This window comes from Salmo salar, chromosome ssa02, assembly GCF_905237065.1.
Source record: "Salmo salar chromosome ssa02, Ssal_v3.1, whole genome shotgun sequence".
NCBI classification, from domain to species: domain Eukaryota; kingdom Metazoa; phylum Chordata; class Actinopteri; order Salmoniformes; family Salmonidae; genus Salmo; species Salmo salar.
The window spans coordinates 9,654,154-9,671,239 of record NC_059443.1 but is presented as its reverse complement, the minus strand read 5'-3'; the positions used below and the strand labels follow the sequence as shown (position 1 = coordinate 9,671,239).

Sequence of the window (17,086 nt, the reverse complement as noted above, 5' to 3'; positions counted from 1 at the left end):
GTGTAGTTTTGGGTACCGGTAGTTAGGAGTACGGCAAACACCTTATTTCTTTGGTTCCTCAATATACATTTACCATATTACAACGTAGGCTGTGTGTTACAGCACTACTTTTGGTGTCCCCCTCAGGAATTGCTCTTCAGAAAATGTCATGTAATTGTCCCCTCCAAAGTTGATATCAGATTTTCGCCCCTGCTACATAAAATAACCTGGAAGGCCTACCCTGTAGCAAACAAAATATTTGCATAGGCCGTAACGGTTTAACTTGCTTCAAAACAGGCTGAATTCAGGTTGGCATAAGTGAGTAAAGCGGTGCCACAGAAATTGTTTTGAATTAAAGCAGATACCTACCGGTAGCTCAAAAGTTGGAGCCAATTTTGTTGCTGTATTAACTGCATTTAAAGGTTGCGTGTACATGCTCTTTGAATTCATGGCGACTATAAGTACGACGCACACCCCGAGCGTTGATCATGCGGATAGAGAAGGCCTGTATGAACAGACTTCACCTCACGCTTTTCATAGAAATTAACCGGTTAATTTCTCCCATGTAATCGGAGTGGGTGGGAAATCCTGGTAAAACTGTTCCCCCCCATCAAACCCTAGGTTAGAGGCGCTACAAGCAACTCTGGGAGAGCTAGGACCTGATAGCAGCCTGCCAGCTAAAGCAGGTTAGCATTGACTTATTTAACCTGAAAGTTTGGATTGTCACTGGGATATGAAGACCAACCGCCAAAACGATGGGCTAATGAGACGAGAGCTGGTTTCACATGTAAGCATTCACTAATAGGAAACCAAGTCAGTCAGGAGAGAAGACACCCAGCAGAGTAATTTAAATGCAAGTTGACAACCGTGATATTAGTTAGCACTGAAACCCCGATTCTAGCAACATCCTCATATGTACCAACCCCAGACACTGTGTTCCACAACCATCAAGTTAAAATGAACTAGAACCCATTCCACATCATTGATGCTACTAGCATAAATTGACCAACACTGAGCAAATGTAGCTTAAACACAGGGGTCAAAGTATTAATATATGGCCAGCTTATAATGCAAAATAAATGTTGCCAAGTAGGAACCGCCAAAACAATACTGAGGACACAAGTATTACAGTTAATGTTTAATTGAGCCAAAACAAGCAAATGCAGTTACACACACAGACAACCTGGACTAGAGTACCCATGAACTCTTGGACCCCGAGCCATGTCCCACGTCAGATATCCATGTTTGTGGTCAACGGGGGCTCCGATGAAGCGGTGAACAGTTCCTTAGAGGTAGCGTCGTCAGACGGGGCCAGTCGCAGCTTCAGAGGTAGCGTCGTCAGACGGGGCCAGTCGCAGCTTCAGAGGTAGCGTGCGTCAGACGGGGGCCAGTCGCAGCTTCAGAGGTAGCGTCGTCAGACGGGGCCAGTCGCAGCTTCAGAGGTAGCGGTCGTCAGACGGGGGCCAGTCGCAGCTTCAGAGGTGCGAGACGGGCCAGTCGCAGGCTGCGTCAGACGGGGGCCAGTCGCAGCTTCAGAGGTAGCGTCAGACGGGGCCAGTCGCAGCTTCAGAGGTAGCGCGTCAGACGGGGCCAGTCGCAGCTTCAGAGGTAGCGAGTCGTCAGACGGGGGCCAGTCGCAGCTTCAGAGGTAGCGGTCAGTCAGACGGGGCCAGTCGCAGCTTCAGAGGTAGCGAGTTCTGTCAGACGGGGCCAGTCGCAGCTTCAGAGGTAGCGTCGTCAGACGGGCCAGTCGCAGCTTCAGAGGTAGCGTGCGTCAGACGGGCCAGTGGCAGCTTCAGAGGTAGCGTCGTCAGACGGGCCAGTCGCAGCTTCAGAGGTAGCGTCGTCAGACGGGCCAGTGGCAGCTTCAGAGGTAGCGTCGTCAGACGGGCCAGTGGCAGCTTCAGAGGTAGCGTCGTCAGACGGGCCAGTGGCAGCTTCAGAGGTAGCGTCGTCAGACGGGCCAGTCGCAGCGTCGTCAGAGGACATGCGCCTCAGCTTCTCCTCAGAGGACAGGGCATCATTTGCCTGAGAGCTACCATGGTTTGGAGAAGCTTGGGATTCTACTTCGTTAGTCTCTAAATACTCTATAGAAAAAACAAAAGGAACAGTTGGGTATTCTACAGCAACACATCTGTTCCACACGGTCTAGGCCGAATTGCCAGTCGAATGTTGAACCCAACAGTTTTCAAAGTATATGTTTCAGGCCGTACCTTCTCTGTCTTGTTTAGCGTCAGACCCTATGGATCGGAGCAAGGCCAGGGCATGCTCAATGGAGACGTCATTTGATGACAGCTCTGAAAAACGTAGGTTAAGGTACACAAGCAAAATTACCAAATCAAAGGCTTTGACAACGTTATTTAGACTGAGTTACTCTATGGTGTTGAATGAGTGTCAAACACAGCAGCACCATAGACAGTGACAAAGAACATAGCTAGAAGGGTTGTGGAAAGAAACACTTACCTCCAAGTCTCCTCTGCAGAGAGACTTGATCTTGCTTCTGGGACTTTCCAACAGGGTAACAAGAAACTGAGGAGAAAGTGTTGACAGAAGTTGAGTTCACACAAAATAGCTACATATATTAATAATAGATGACCAATGCGGAAGAAACAGACAGTCAAATTTGAATCTCCAACTTATAAAGTTAAGCATATTTCCCAAACAAATCCCTTCAATCCAAATAAAACGTTAGTGAACCAACCTTTGACAACCCCCACAGTCATCACAAAGAGCAGCAATTCTCTCACACCTCCCATGATCATGAGAATAGTCTGTGTTATCAACAGGTAATGTCTTCCCATGGCCTGTATGAGGCTTATATAGGCCACTAATGACCGTTTACCTGACAAACATGACTTAACGATCAATTAACAAGCTTGATTGAGGTGTTACATTCAGATAGAAATAGACCATGTAGAACATATGTTGATTCTTTGGTGGGCAGGCAATCTTTTCTACTCCATATATTGCATTTATATCTGTAATGTTTAACCCTAATGGTCTCAGAATCTTCAAAGATATTAGGGGGAAATAAACACTGTACCCAAATCCACTTTTTACAATGCTCCTGGGAAATGGGTAGGCCTCCACCATACAGTTTTACAGCTGTGATATATTTATTTATTTACATAGATCACATACTTAAATATATATATGTTAGCTGTAGGTAGCTTTGGGATAAAATTCCCATATTGTATTGTTACTAACATAAATCATAATATATCATATTTTCCTCATTTGCTCTGTAGGAGGTTCGTCATATGAAGGACATTCAAGTGGATGTGACCCCTAACCTGACATAATGTAAACGTTATACATTAAGCTCTCTCCCTCAGTGACATGAATTAGTATATTTCATATTCTCAGAACCCAACAGTAGGTTTTAAGGTGTGGCTGCATGTTTGTCGTGGACGCATCGTCACTCTTGATGTTCTTTTTCCAGATTGCAAGTGAAACACCTTTAGATGTGGTAAGTGCCAGTTGGTAACTTTTCCTCACACTTGCTTGTTTAAGGTATGGATGCAACACCCCAGTATGTCTGCAGGGGCTGGTCACTGAGATTTACCATGTTACACATGCTACTAGACTAACCTTCCAAGTAAATATGTTACAAGTCTGAACTGGCCGTCCTTGTCTTTCCTCAACTAATTGAAAGCTCAGGGACAGACATCCTGAACGACTTTGATGTCAGAGCTCCCATCAGCCCTCTACACCTCGCTGTGAGTAAAGCCTACCTGCTCCTGTAGTGGTCTCCATATGACAAATGGCACCCTATTCCCTATTTAGTACACTACTTTTGACCAGATCCTTATAGGCCCTGATCAAAAGTAGTTCACTACATAGGGAATAGGGTGCTATCTGGGAAGCAGGCATGGTGTTGATTTTCCACAGGAAGTTGACTGTCCAGACAGCACCAAATTGCCTATCTATTCCTGATTCGTGTAAAATACATGCATATTCTACACAGTGATGATGAGGATGATTTCCTTATTTTGCCATTTGAGTTAATCAACCTCAGAGGAGAAGTAGAGTGTTTGTTTCTCAATCACACGCTTGGCAGGGACCTCCGATGTTGATGCTGGGCGGGAGCAAAAATGGGCTCCCGATTGAAAGACTCTGGTCTACTTTAGAGGTCTAGCACTGTATTTCTGTTCAGGCGTACCACTGGTCTACTATAGGACATTGATTATATATCTATTCAGGCGTACCACTGGACTTTGCTTGAGACTGTGTTTGTGTTTCTATTCAGGCGTACCACGGCCACCACCATGCTATGGAGGTCCTGGTTCAGTCTCTGCTGGATCTAGACGTGAGGGACAGCCAGGGGCGCACCCTCTGGACCTGTCTGCCTTAAAAAGTAATGAAGAGAGGTTGGGCCAGTGCTTTGGGGCCAGGGGGTTTTCATAACCAAGTAATGAAGAGATGGAGATTGGATCCAGAGGGTTGGAGACAGGAGGTTGGAGCCAGTGGGTTGGGACCCAGTGTGTCGGGACCCAGTGTGTCAAGTTTGCTGACGACACGAAGGCGATGAGAGGTCAGAGACTTGGCATTGTGGTGCCAGGACAACCTCTCCCTCAATGCCAGTAAGACCAAGGAGCTGATCGTGGTCTACAGGAGCAAGAGGGGAGAGCACGTCCCCATCCACATCAACAGGGCTGTTCCTTGGCGACCTAACATGGTCCACACACACCCGCACAGTCGTGGCATGGGCACTCGCATCCTCAAAAAGTTAAAGGGTCTTGCTCTGACCCTACGCACAATCACTAGACTGTATACAAAGCATATGCACACTCACACACACTACATTCACACTCCCACACACACACACACACACACACACACACACACACACACACACACACACACACACACACACACAAACCGACACAACCCAAACACACATGCATCCACATTACACACTCTCACAAACACACAACTTTACACTCATCATTTGCAGCTGCTGCTCTGTTCTTTATTTTGCTATTATTATTATTATTATCAATCCTGATGCCTAGTCACTTTACCCTGCCTTCTTGTACATATCTACTTCAAATACCTCGTACCCCTGCACACTGATCTGGAACCGGTACTCCTTGTATATAGCTTTATTCTTGGGTATTTTATTCCTCGTGTTACAATATATACAGTACCAGTCAAAAGTTTGGACACACCTACTCATTCCAGGGTTTCTTTATTTATTTTTTACAATTTTCTACATTGTAGAACATCAAAAGTATGAAATAACACATAAGGAATCCTGAAGTAACCAAAAAAGTGTTAAACAAATCAAAATATATTTGAGATTTGAGATTCTTCAAAGTAGCCACCCTTTGCCTTGATGACAGCTTTGCACACTCTTGGCATTCACTCAACCAGCTTCATGAGGTACTCACCTGGAATGCATTTCAATTAACAGGTGTGCCTTGTTCAAAGTTAATTTGTGGAATTTATTTCCTTCTTAGTGCGTTTGAGCCAATCACTTGTTTTGTGACAAGGTAGGGGTGGTATACAGAAGATAGCCCTATTTGGTAAAATACCAAGTCCATATCATGGCAAGAACAGCTCAAATAAGCAAAGAGAAACAAAAGTCTATTATTATTTTAAGACATGAAGTTCAGTCAATCCGGAAAATTTCAAGAGCTTTGAATGTTTCTTCAAGTGCAGTTGCAAAATCCATCAAGCGCTATGTCTCTCATGAGGACCGCCACAGGAAAGGAAGACCCAGAGTTACCTCTGCTGTAAAGTTCAAGTAACAGACACATCTCAACATCAACTGTTCAGAGGAGACTACGTGAATCAGGCCTTCATGGTCAAATTGCTGCAAAGAAACCACTACTAAAGGACACCAATAAGAAGAAGAGACTTGCTTGGGCCAAGAAACACCAGCAATGGACATTAGACCGGTGGAAATCTGTCCTTTTGGAAAAGCAATCCAGGTGAAGCTGGTTGAGAGAATGCCAAGAGTGTGCAAAGGGTGGCTACATTGAAGAGTCTATATAAATATAAAATAGATTTTGATATGTTTAACACTTTTTTGGTTACTACATGATTCCATATGTGTTATTTCATAGTTTTGAGTTCTTCACTATTATTTTACAATGTAGAAAATAGTCAAAATAAAGAAAAACCTTTGAATAAGTAGGTGTGTCCAAACTTTTGATTGGTACTATATATATTATATATATATATATATATATATTCTATAGTTTTGTTCTCTGCATCGTTGGGGTGGGCTCGTAAGCAAGCATTTCACGGTAAAGAGTTGATTTGAGAGGGAAAGACAAAGAGCGAGGGAGTCCAAATGTATTCTGACCTAGTCTTTAGTATGAATCCATTTTTAATGAGACGAGTACAAAACATTAAAGGAACAGTTGTCTCCATGTCTCGTCCGTACCTGGTAGAGTATTCGGGTGGGGGTCCCGCAAAGTTCATCCCAATGGCTGGGGGAGGAGGGTAGGCATAATTGGTCATGTAGAGACATATCTTTTCCAGAGAACCTACCAATTTTCCTTCCTGAGGAAATTGCAAGAAATTACCAGGCTTCCCGTTCAAACCGAAAGTGCTATTTAGAAGCATATGTTTTATTTAACCAGGTAAGTTGACTGAGAACACATTCTCATTTACAGCAATGACCTGGGGAATAGTTACAGGGGATGGGGGGGTGAATGAGCCAATAGTAAGCTTGGGATGATTAGGTGACCGTGATGGTATGAGGGCCAGATTGGGAATTTAGCCAGGACACCAGGGTTAACACCCCTACTCTAACAATAAGTGCCATGGGATCTTTAGTGACCACAGAGAGTCAGGACACCGGTTTAACGTCCCACCCGAAAGACAGCACATGTCCCCAATCACTGCCCTGGGATATTATTTTAGACCAGAGGAAAGAGTGACTCCTACTGGCCCTCCAACACCACTTCCAGCAGCAACTGGTCTCCAATCTAGGGACTGACCAGGACCAACCCTGCTTAGCTTCAGAAGCAAGCCAGCTGTGGGATGCAGGGTGTTAAGCAGCGAATAAAATCCAACATGATTATACCACTCTACATGGAGAAATATACACTAATGGGTTCTTGTATTTGTTGCTTTTTAATCAACTCAAAGTCACCACACTATTTCATTGATGTAGCCTAGTTTTAACCGGTCTATGAGGCACTGTTGGCCGACGGGTCAAATATGAGGTTATTACAGTAGCCTACCTTTCACTGAAAGATGCATTTTGGTCCTTTCCTCTCCCCTTACACCTGGCTATCAAGGGAATTTGGGAAGGTTGTGGCTGTTTATACTTCGGTTATTGTGATGATTTTGTCAGAGGAAACAAATCTGAATCTCTGATAATCTAACAGTTACGCTGTAGCGGAGATTCAGCACAATGGATAGCGCCGCAGTTGATCAATTGCACGTGAATCTAAACCCGCAGTTTATCATGTGCCATTCTTCGGCTATATTTACATCAAATCTTCTCAGGCCTACCTATTGCATCTGTTCTCCAGCAATAAAGTACATTATCAAGTTAATATTAATTTAGTCACAGCATAAATTAAACGTGAGCCTACACAATCAAATTAACTTGTCAAGACCCTGCCATTCTTCTCCGTTATTACTTTTATTCAAGACAAAATACCCCCAGTTCTCGCATTATTTTACAGACTTGGTCAGAAAGGGTAACTGATTCTCAAGACCCAGACAAACAAATGTAGAATAACATTCAATACACAAACGTAGGCTACATAACAGGGGCGGAAATCCCAGGGGGGACGGGGGGTACACGACCCCCCCATCCTGGGAAAAATATGATTTGTCCCCCCAATATATCACTGTAAACATAACTCTGTAATTTAAATAATATGAATAATACGCAATGAAAGCAATTGTGCTGATTATAGACACTTAATAGAGCTTTTTTCAGTTTCAAAAGATTGCGACCCCCCACCCTTTGCCTCACAATGGTTTGATCCACTGCCAGTTCCTTAGTTGGCAAGGTAACAGAGGGTTCGTATCTACTGTCTGAAAGGCACGTGACTGACATGAGGTTAATCCAGTCAATCGCGCCATTGCAATGTTTTGTTTTATGTTGGCAGGGTACACACACATACACACACACACACACACACTAGCTGAATTTGCAGAGCTAGCGCGCAAATATTAACTATTAAGCTAGCTAGTACCTATTCCATTTATGTGGCGTCGTCAAAGATGGAATCTTTGCTATCGTCAATTTATTCCAAGATCAGCAATGTAAGTTAGTGCTTCAAAGTCCCTGTGATAAGGTTAGCGATAAACTGAAGTCCAAACTGAACAGAACTACACTCTCTTCTACCATTGTCTTAAATATATGTAATGGTCTCGTTGCAAAAGCTAAATTGTCGCAAGGGAACTTTTATTTATTTATTTTATTTCACCTTTATTTAACCCGGGTAGCAAAGATTATAGCAAACACCACTGAAACGGAATATGTGCTCGCTAGCTTTGCAAATTCAGCTATTGTTGGAAGCCAGCCAATATGAAACAAACGGTTAAAATTACAAAAGGTTGCAGCATATGTTGTGTAAATGGTGAACTCATACAGCTGTCAACTCTTGTCACTGCAATCCGTTTCACATTTGCTAGCTACCTTTTAGATCGAAGCCCATATAGAATGATAGAAGATATGATAGAAGCCCATCTCCTACTGTAAATAACCTACACACTGTGTGTGTGTGTGTGTGTGTGTGTAGCCAGCCAGCTAGAAAAATGGCAGAAAAAGAAAAAAGACGGACATCAGAGTATTTTTCAGTACACCAAAATGCAAAGTAAGAACCCTATAACCTAATATCTCAAAGACTAGTTGATAAAATGTTCATAAGAAAGAAGTGAAATGCTAATGAAAATGTTTCACAATGTCATTAGGCAGAGCAGGCAACAGATGGCACACAGACAGCAGAGCTGGGGACAGACTGGCAGAGACAGGGAGTCTCAGGTAAGTTTGTTGAGTCTTTGTTTGGCAACATTATGAAAGGTTAAATTTTTTTGACTTGTAAAATAGGAACATAATTGGAAAATGCCATGGATACCCCCACTCTCGACTGAACTAAGATTTGTTAAAGGCAATGGTATTGCTGTTGTGATTAGTTGTGTAGTTTTGGGTACCGGTAGTTAGGAGTACGGCAAACACCTTATTTCTTTGGTTCCTCAATATACATTTACCATATTACAACGTAGGCTGTGTGTAACAGCACTACTTTGTGTCCCCCTCAGGAATTGCTCGAGAAAATTATGTAATTGTCCCCTCCAAAGTTGATAACAATTTTCGCCCCTGCTACATAAAATAACCTGGAAGGCCTACCCTGTAGCAAACAAAATATTTGCATAGGCCGTAACGGTTTAACTTGCTTCAAAACAGGCTGAATTCAGGTTGGCATAAGTGAGTAAAGCGGTGCCACAGAAATTGTTTTGAATTAAAGCAGATACCTACCGGTAGCTCAAAAGTTGGAGCCAATTTTGTTGCTGTATTAACTGCATTTAAAGGTTGCGTGTACATGCTCTTTGAATTCATGGCGACTATAAGTACGACGCACACCCCGAGCGTTGATCATGCGGATAGAGAAGGCCTGTATGAACAGACTTCACCTCACGCTTTTCATAGAAATTAACCGGTTAATTTCTCCCATGTAATCGGAGTGGGTGGGAAATCCTGGTAAAACTGTTCCCCCCCATCAAACCCTAGGTTAGAGGCGCTACAAGCAACTCTGGGAGAGCTAGGACCTGATAGCAGCCTGCCAGCTAAAGCAGGTTAGCATTGACTTATTTAACCTGAAAGTTTGGATTGTCACTGGGATATGAAGACCAACCGCCAAAACGATGGGCTAATGAGACGAGAGCTGGTTTCACATGTAAGCATTCACTAATAGGAAACCAAGTCAGTCAGGAGAGAAGACACCCAGCAGAGTAATTTAAATGCAAGTTGACAACCGTGATATTAGTTAGCACTGAAACCCCGATTCTAGCAACATCCTCATATGTACCAACCCCAGACACTGTGTTCCACAACCATCAAGTTAAAATGAACTAGAACCCATTCCACATCATGTGATGCTACTAGCATAAATTGACCAACACTGAGCAAATGTAGCTTAAACACAGGGGTCAAAGTATTAATATATTGCTGAGGCCAAAGCATGGTTATAATGCAAAATAAATGTTGCCAAGTAGGAACCGCCAAAACAATACTGAGGACACAAGTATTACAGTTAATGTTTAATTGAGCCAAAACAAGCAAATGCAGTTACACACAGACAACCTGGACTAGAGTACCCATGAACTCTTGCATGGACCCCGAGCACCATGTCCCACGTCAGATATCCATGTTTGTGGTCAACGGGGGCTCCGATGAAGCGGCGAACAGTTCCTCAAAGGCATGGTCAGACGGGGGGCCAGTCGCAGCTTCAGAGGTAGCGTCGTCAGACGGGGGGCCAGTCGCAGCTTCAGCGGTAGCGTCGTCAGACGGGGGGCCAGTCGCAGCTTCAGCGGTAGCGTCGTCAGACGGGGGGCCAGTCGCAGCTTCAGCGGTAGCGTCGTCAGACGGGGGGCCTGTCGCAGCTTCAGCGGTAGCGTCGTCAGACGGGGGGCCAGTCGCAGCTTCAGCGGTAGCGTCGTCAGACGGGGGGCCAGTCGCAGCTTCAGCGGTAGCGTCGTCAGACGGGGGGCCAGTCGCAGCTTCAGCGGTAGCGTCGTCAGACGGGGGCCAGTCGCAGCTTCAGCGGTAGCGTCGTCAGACGGGGGGCCAGTCGCAGCTTCAGCGGTAGCGTCGTCAGACGGGGGGCCAGTCGCAGCTTCAGAGGTAGCGTCGTCAGACGGGGGGCCAGTCGCAGCTTCAGAGGTAGCGTCGTCAGACGGGGGGCCAGTCGCAGCTTCAGAGGTAGCGTCGTCAGACGGGCCAGTCGCAGCTTCAGAGGTAGCGTCGTCAGACGGGCCAGTCGCAGCTTCAGAGGTAGCGTCGTCAGACGGGCCAGTCGCAGCTTCAGAGGTAGCGTCGTCAGACGGGCCAGTCGCAGCTTCAGAGTTAGCGTCGTCAGACGGGCCAGTCGCAGCGTCGTCAGAGGACATGCGCCTGAGCTTCTCCTCAGAGGACAGGGCATCATTTGCCTGAGAGCTACCATGGTTTGGAGAAGCTTGGGATTCTACTTCGTTAGTCTCTAAATACTCTATAGAAAAAACAAAAGGAACAGTTGGGTATTCTACAGCAACACATCTGTTCCACACGGTCTAGGCCGAATTGCCAGTCGAATGTTGAACCCAACAGTTTTCAAAGTATATGGGCTCCGGGCAGCCGAGCGGAAATGGAGGAAAACTCGCCTCCCTGCGGACCTGGCATCCTTTCACTCCCTCCTCTCTACATTTTCCTCTTCTGTCTCTGCTGCTAAAGCCACTTTCTACCACTCTAAACTCCAAGCATCTGCCTCTAACCCTAGGAAGCTCTTTGCTACCTTCTCCTCCCTCCTGAATCCTCCTCCCCCCCCCCTCCTCCCTCTCTGCGGATGACTTCGTCAACCATTTTGAAAAGAAGGTTGACGACATCCGATCCTCGTTTGCTAAGTCAAACGACACTGCTGGTCCTGCTCACACTGCCCTACCCTGTGCTTTGACCTCTTTCTCCCCTCTCTCCAGATGAAATCTCGCGTCTTGTGACGGCCGGCCGCCCAACAACCTGCCCACTTGACCCTATCCCCTCCTCTCTTCTCCAGACCATTTCCGGAGAACTTCTCCCCTACCTCACCTCGCTCATCAACTCATCCTTGACCGCTGGCTACGTCCCTTCCGTCTTCAAGAGAGCGAGAGTTGCACCCCTTCTGAAAAAACCTACACTCGATCCCTCCGATGTCAACAACTACAGACCAGTATCCCTTCTTTCCTTTCTCTCCAAAACTCTTGAACGCGCCGTCCTTGGCCAGCTCTCTTGCTATCTCTCTCAGAATGACCTTCTTGATCCTAATCAGTCAGGTTTCAAGACTGGGCATTCAACTGAGACTGCTCTTCTCTGTGTCACGGAGGCTCTCCGCACTGCTAAAGCTAACTCTCTCTCCTCTGCTCTCATCCTTCTAGACCTATCTGCTGCCTTTGATACCGTGAACCATCAGATCCTCCTCTCCACCCTCTCCGAGCTGGGCATCTCCGGCGCCGCCCACGCTTGGATTGCGTCCTACCTGACAGGTCGCTCCTACCAGGTGGCGTGGCGAGAATCTGTCTCCGCACCACGTGCTCTCACCACTGGTGTCCCCCAGGGCTCTGTTCTTGGCCCACTCCTATTCTCACTATACACCAAGTCACTTAGCTCTGTCATATCCTCACATGGTCTCTCATATCATTGCTATGCAGATGACACACAATTAATCTTCTCCTTTCCCCCTTCTGACAACCAGGTGGCGAATCGCATCTCTGCATGTCTGGCAGACATATCAGTGTGGATGACGGATCACCACCTCAAGCTGAACCTCGGCAAGACGGAGCTGCTCTTCCTCCCGGGGAAGGACTGCCCGTTCCATGATCTCGCCATCACGGTTGACAACTCCCTTGTGTCCTCCTCCCAGAGTGCTAAGAGACTTGGCGTGACCCTGGACAACACCCTGTCGTTCTCCACCAACATCAAGGCGGTGACCCGATCCTGTAGGTTCATGCTCTACAACATTCGCAGAGTACGACCCTGCCTCACACAGGAAGCGGCGCAGGTCCTAATCCAGGCACTTGTCATCTCCCGTCTGGATTATTGCAACTCGCTGTTGGCTGGGCTCCCTGCCTGTGCCATTAAACCCCTACAACTCACCCAGAATGCCGCAGCCCGTCTGGTGTTCAACCTTCCCAAGTTCTCTCATGTCACCCCGCTCCTCCGCTCTCTCCACTGGCTTCCAGTCGAAGCTCGCATCCGCTACAAGACCATGGTGCTTGCCTACGGAGCTGTGAGGGGAACGGCACCTCCGTACCTTCAGGCTCTGATCAGGCCCTACACCCAAACAAGGGCACTCCGTTCATCCACCTCTGGCCTGCTCGCCTCCCTACCTCTGAGGAAGCACAGTTCCCGCTCAGCCCAGTCAAAACTGTTCGCTGCTCAGGCACCCCAATGGTGGAACAAGCTCCCTCACGACGCCAGGACAGCGGAGTCAATCACCACCTTCCGGAGACATCTGAAACCCCACCTCTTCAAGGAATACCTGGGATAGGATAAAGTAATCCTTCTAACCCCCCCCCTTAAAAGATTTAGACGCACTATTGTAAAGTGGTTGTTCCACTGGATATTATAAGGTGAATGCACCAATTTGTAAGTCGCTCTGGATAAGAGCGTCTGCTAAATGACTTAAATGTAAATATGTTTCAGGCCGTACCTTCTCTGTCTTGTTTAGCGTCAGACCCTATGGATCGGAGCAAGGCCAGGGCATGCTCAATGGAGACGTCATTTGATGACAGATATGAAAAACGTAGGTTAAGGTACACAAGCAAAATTACCAAATCAAAGGCTTTGACAACATTATTTAGACTGAGTTACTCTATGGTGTTGAATGAGTGTCAAACACAGCAGCACCATAGACAGTGACAAAGAACATAGCTAGAAGGGTTGTGGAAAGAAACACTTACCTCCAAGTCTCCTCTGCAGAGAGACTTGATCTTGCTTCTGGGACTTTCCAACAGGGTAACAAGAAACTGAGGAGAAAGTGTTGACAGAAGTTGAGTTCACACAAAATAGCTACATATATTAACGATCAATTAACAAGCTTGATTGAGGTGTTACATTCAGATAGAAATAGACCATGTAGAACATATGTTGATTCTTTGGTGGGCAGGCAATCTTTTCTACTCCATATATTGCATTTATATCTGTAATGTTTAACCCTAATGGTCTCAGAATCTTCAAAGATATTAGGGGGGAAAAAAACACTGTACCCAAATCCACTTTTTACAATGCTCCTGGGAAATGGGTAGGCCTCCACCATACAGTTTTACAGCTGTGATATATTTATTTATTTACATAGATCACATACTTAAATATATATACACTGCTCAAAAAAATAAAGGGAACACTAAAATAACACATCCTAGATCTGAATGAATGAAATAATCTTATTAAATACTTTTTTCTTTACATAGTTGAATGTGCTGATAACAAAATCACACAAAAATAATCAATGGAAATCCAATTTATCAACCCATGGAGGTCTGGATTTGGAGTCACACTCAACATTTTCATGGAAAACCACACTACAGGCTGATCCAACTTTGATGTAATGTCCTTAAAACAAGTCAAATTGAGGCTCAGTAGTGTCTGTGGCCTCCACGTGCCTGTATGACCTCCCTACAATGCCTGGGCATGCTCCTGATGAGGTGGCGGATGGTCTCCTGAGGGATCTCCTCTCAAACCTGGACTAAAGCATCCGCCAACTCCTGGACAGTCTGTGGTGCAACGTGGCGTTGGTGGATGGAGCGAGACATGATGTCCCAGATGTGCTCAATTGGATTCAGGTCTGGAGAACGGGCGGGCCAGTCCATAGCATCAATGCCTTCCTCTTGCAGGAACTGTTGACACACTCCAGCCACATGAGGTATAGCATTGTCTTGCATTAGGAGGAACCCAGGGCCAACCGCACCAGCATATGGTCTCACAAGGGGTCTGAGGATCTCATCTCGGTACCTAATGGCAGTCAGGCTACCTCTGGCGAGCACATGGAGGGCTGTGCGGCCCCCCAAAGAAATGCCATCCCACACCATGACTGACCCACCGCCAAACCGGTCATGCTGGAGGATGTTGCAGGCAGCAGAACGTTCTCCACGGCGTCTCCAGACTGTCACGTCTGTCACATGTGCTCAGTGTGAACCTGCTTTCATCTGTGAAGAGCACAGGGCGCCAGTGGCGAATTTGCCAATCTTGGTGTTCTCTGGTAAATGCCAAACGTCCTGCACGGTGTTGGGCTGTAATCACAACCCCCACCTGTGGACGTCGGGCCCTCATACCACCCTCATGGAGTCTGTTTCTGACCGTTTGAGCAGACACATGCACATTTGTGGCCTGCTGGAGGTCATTTTGCAGGGCTCCGGCAGTGCTCCTCCTGCTCCTCCTTGCACAAAGGCGGAGGTAGCGGTCCTGCTGCTGGGTTGTTGCCCTCCTACGGCCTCCTCCATGTCTCCTGATGTACTGGCCTGTCTCCTGGTAGCGCCTCCATGCTCTGGACACTACGCTGATAGACACAGCAAACCTTCTTGCCACAGCTCGCATCAGTGTTGCTTCCTAAGTGGACAGTTTGATTTCACAGAAGTGTGATTGACTTGGAGTTACATTAAGTTGTTTAAGTGTTCCCTTTATTTTTTTGAGCAGTATATGTTAGCTGTAGGTAGCTTTGGGATAAAATTCCCATATTGTATTGTTACTAACATAAATCATAATATATCATATTTTCCTCATTTGCTCTGTAGGAGGTTCGTCATATGAAGGACATTCAAGTGGATGTGACCCCTAACCTGACATAATGTAAACGTTATACATTAAGCTCTCTCCCTCAGTGACATGAATTAGTATATTTCATATTCTCAGAACCCAACAGTAGGTTTTAAGTTGTGGCTGCATGTTTGTCGTGGACGCATCGTCACTCTTGATGTTCTTTTTCCAGATTGCAAGTGAAACACCTTTAGATGTGGTAAGTGCCAGTTGGTAACTTTTCCTCACACTTGCTTGTTTAAGGTATGGATGCAACACCCCAGTATGTCTGCAGGGGCTGGTCACTGAGATTTACCATGTTACACATGCTACTAGACTAACCTTCTAAGTAAATATGTTACAAGTCTGAACTGGCCGTCCTTGTCTTTCCTCAACTAATTGAAAGCTCAGGGACAGACATCCTGAACGACTTTGATGTCAGAGCTCCCATCAGCCCTCTACACCTCGCTGTGAGTAAAGCCTACCTGCTCCTGTAGTGGTCTCCATATGACAAATGGCACCCTATTCCCTATTTAGTACACTACTTTTGACCAGATCCTTATAGGCCCTGATCAAAAGTAGTTCACTACATAGGGAATAGGGTGCTATCTGGGAAGCAGGCATGGTGTTGATTTTCCACAGGAAGTTGACTGTCCAGACAGACTCACACACCAAATTCCTATCTATTCCTGATTCGTGTAAAATACATGCATATTCTACACAGTGATGATGAGGATGATTTCCTTATTTTGCCATTTGAGTTAGTCAACCTCAGAGGAGAAGTAGAGTGTTTGTTTCTCAATCCCAGGCTTGGCAGGGACCTCCGATGTTGATGCTGGGCGGGAGCAAAAATGGGCTCCCGATTGAAAGACTCTGGTCTACTTTAGAGGTCTAGCACTGTATTTCTGTTCAGGCGTACCACTGGTCTACTATAGGACATCGATTATATATCTATTCAGGCGTACCACTGGACTTTGCTTGAGACTGTGTTTGTGTTTCTATTCAGGCGTACCACGGCCACCACCATGCTATGGAGTTCCTGGTTCAGTCTCTGCTGGATCTAGACGTGAGCGACAGCCAGGGGCGCACCCTCTGGACCTGTCTGCCTTAAAAAGTAATGAAGAGAGGTTGGGCCAGTGCTTTGGGGCCAGGGAGTTTTCATAACCAAGTAATGAAGAGATGGAGATTGGATCCAGAGGGTTGGAGACAGGAGGTTGGAGCCAGTGGGTTGGGACCCAGTGTGTCGGGACCCAGTGTGTCTAGTTTGCTGACGACACGAAGGCGATGAGAGGTCAGAGACTTGGCATTGTGGTGCCAGGACAACCTCTCCATCAATGCCAGTAAGACCAAGGAGCTGATCGTGGTCTACAGGAGCAAGAGGGGAGGGCACGTCCCCATCCACATCAACAGGGCTGTTCCTTGGCGACCTAACATGGTCCACACACACCCGCACAGTCGTGGCATGGGCACTCGCATCCTCAAAAAGTTAAAGGGTCTTGCTCTGACCCTACGCACAATCACTAGACTGTATACAAAGCATATGCACACTCACACACACTACATTCACACTCCCACACACACACACACACACACTCCCACACACACACACACACACACACACCGACACAACCCAAACACACATGCATACACATTACACACTCTCACAAACAC

General features: G+C 46.3%; 1 pseudogene; it reads right to left on the bottom strand.

Moving 5' to 3' along the window:
• Nucleotides 1-1,292: 1,292 nt before the first annotated feature.
• LOC123733363 (polysialoglycoprotein-like) lies at nt 1,293-15,922 on the bottom strand (annotated as a pseudogene).
• Nucleotides 15,923-17,086: the final 1,164 nt, after the last annotated feature.